Source organism: Filicampus tigris, chromosome 6, assembly GCF_054856515.1.
Source record: "Filicampus tigris isolate MCC_2025a chromosome 6, RoL_Ftig_1.0, whole genome shotgun sequence".
Lineage (NCBI taxonomy): Eukaryota > Metazoa > Chordata > Actinopteri > Syngnathiformes > Syngnathidae > Filicampus > Filicampus tigris.
Window position 1 is genome coordinate 6,490,849 of NC_141222.1, and position 3,061 is coordinate 6,493,909.

A 3,061-nucleotide genomic window follows, 5' to 3' on the forward strand; every position below is an offset into this window, starting at 1 on the left:
TGAATGAAACACAGATTAAATCCACTTCAAAAAACTAGATTTTTTTTTTTTTGTATTTTAATTTCATCCTTTCCGACAGCAGTCAGGCGAGGGTGAATGTGAACGAGTTTGCTGTGGTTCTTGCACTTTCCCGAGTGGCATATTTTTGCTAACTAAATTATGGTCTTTTTTGACAGACTTGTTGCCATTTTACATCTGCGCATATTGAAGAGTGCTCAAGTGTTGGGACTTTTAACCCCTCCAGGCTGTAGGCAGTGTTGGTTTACAAACAATAGTGAGATTTTCAGTTACAGTGCTCAAATCACAAATAAAGCAAATGAGACTAATTGGATGCAGAGAATCTCTTATCAGTGTTTCTCCTGAATTAAAAAAAAAAAAGTTTCCTGAAGTATTTAGAAAAAGGCTTATTATTATTATTAGTTATTTTGCAACACAGAAAAATAATTATTTGATGCTGTATGAAACAGCTCAAAGAGTAATGGAAGTTTAAGTCTGCCATTATTTCTTTTGCTTTTGTGGACCATTTTTCCACATCAATTCCTGCTGGTAATATTGCCATAGAATGCTGGGCTAGCAGATAATAACTTAAATTTATATAGCACCTTTTCCAAGGACTCTTGGTTAAATTTTATGACCAAGTCTATTTCCGAAGGCTCTGCATAGATGTATTCAAAGCAAAGATTTGATTTAAGGACATTTTTTAGTTGAGGTACTTTAAATGGTAGCCTTCACTAACAGTCAATGCGTATTTCTGGAATGTGCACATCGTTGGCTATTATCATTGTATTTATTTTTTGTTGCTGAATGCCAATTTCCATATGTCCACCTAGTTTGACTAAGCCATCCTTGGTTGTGTTCTTTGTGTGTTATGTTGCACTGATTTTTACTTGTTTCGTGTTCGTGGCAAGTTTTGAGCCATGTTTGCATCAGGGCTCTTTCCCCTGCTAATACCCCCCCCACCCCCACCTCAATACTACCTAGCAACAAAAAAAGCCATTGGAAATGAGGACCCGTCAGTTTGTAATGAGACAGCGACAAATGAATTAACAACATTGCCCACTGAGTGCAGCTCATAGTCTTATGGCGCCATTGCTTCGACTTTTAGTGATTGAACTATGATAACAAAAAAATGCATGAAACACTGACTCACATGGCCGCTAGCATGGCTAAAGACTTTTTTGTGATGAGTCCTGGAATGTATGAATGTGATTGTATTAGTTATTCCAAATCTCCCCAGTCAACTCACTTTTTACATTGTGTGAGATCCAATTTTGAAGCAGCATTTGTATAACATGTTTTAGACAAAATGAGCGATACTCTTGTCATATTGTGTATCTATTTTTATTCTCCTAGCTGACAATATAAACACTGGATTTTTCCATTCAAAATATGTATTCTCGCATTTTCACTGTGACGCTTTACTGTATATAGGCCCACAGTATTTACTTTGACGAATATAAGAACCTAAGGACTGATAATATCGGGTATGATTGTTTTAGTTTAACTGCCCTGCTGATGGAAAAAAAAAGCCATTTTTGCCTCTGCTAGCTAAAAAGAAATGAGAATGAAAGTGCAGTGATCGTGTTGGTTGTGAATGGGAGCTTTTAATTAGCACGTTAGGAAGGTTCTGTGAATTTGTTACTCTGGATGTTATCATTCGACTAAGTTGAATGTAAGGAAGTGATGTTTATGGATTTGATTATTTTCCCATAAATATTTTCATATTAAAGTCGATTGTTCTCACTTGTGTGATGTGCAGTGATACTGATGACCTCACCGTACCTTAACTATCTTGAACAGGATATTCAAAATTTTATTTTGGGTTGTTTTTAGTGGCATGTGCTCAACGAAAATGTTGAGGTAATTGAGTACATTCCCGCTAAAAAACGGAAAAAACCCCAGCATAGGTCAGGAGTAGGAAACTCCGGTTCCTCGAGAGCCATATCCTGCCTGTTTTGGATCTCTCCCTCGTACAAGACACGCCGGGCGCTCCCCCAACGGCGAAGGGAGACATGATCAGGATCGTTTCAGACTTCTACCGAGCATGATGATGATCTGATAATTCGAATCAGGTGTGTTGTAGTAGGGGGAGCTCCAAAACAGGCAGGATATCGCTCTTGAGGAACCGGAATTCTCTACCCTACCTCTAAGTTGTCATGCCCTATGCTGGTTTTGCTGTGTTTTTGTGCAGGGTTTTGCTGTTACAACTGCAAGACCACACAGGGGTCTGTTTCACAAAGCAGGTTTAGTGAAAGCAAAGAGTCTGCTAACCCTGAAATGCGGAAAACCCTGACATTTCTGTTTCAAAAAGGGATGTAACTCTATCCGGTTTCAGAGAGAGGTAACTTAAGATCTGGGTTAGCTACCGCAGTAACAGACTCTCTGAACCTAACTAGGTCGCGAACAGGTTTATCACAACGAACCTCGTATTCTTCTGTCTCCGCCCTCTTTCAGAGCCACAAACACCATTTTTCATTTCATTTCCTCATTCATTCACTTCACAGGCAAGTTTTGGCGTAGCTTAGTCCTGCCGTCTGTGATTAAAAAAAAAATCGGAGTCAGTATATGAGAAGTCCATTAGTCACAGTCTCACTGAAAAAACTGTTGAATTTACTGAATTTTATTCATTCAAATGGTTGCACGAAAAATATAATAATATGGATTAAGATTTATTTTTTTAAAGTAGACTTTACATCTACTAAATAAATATATCTGAAAAATGTATCTGGATACAGACGATTTTATTTTGTGCAACCACCTGATGAAGTCATTGTGACTGCTGTTATGTTTTGTAAATTAGTGCCATCTAGTCGTAGATTTTCTATCCTGGTAGGCTAGAAAAAAAAAAACAAATTTCCTTGCAGAGATCGTTCTTTTCACGTTTCATTCATCAAACATCCTCACTTTACATAGCAATGTCTGTAAACATCGTTTGGATATATTGTTAATTAATGATTAATCTTGGCTATGTGGAAACATTTTGAAAAAAAAATCGTTATTTAATCACTATGCTGTTAGGTTGAGAAGACATGTAAATGCATGGTTAAGTAGACAAAGTACA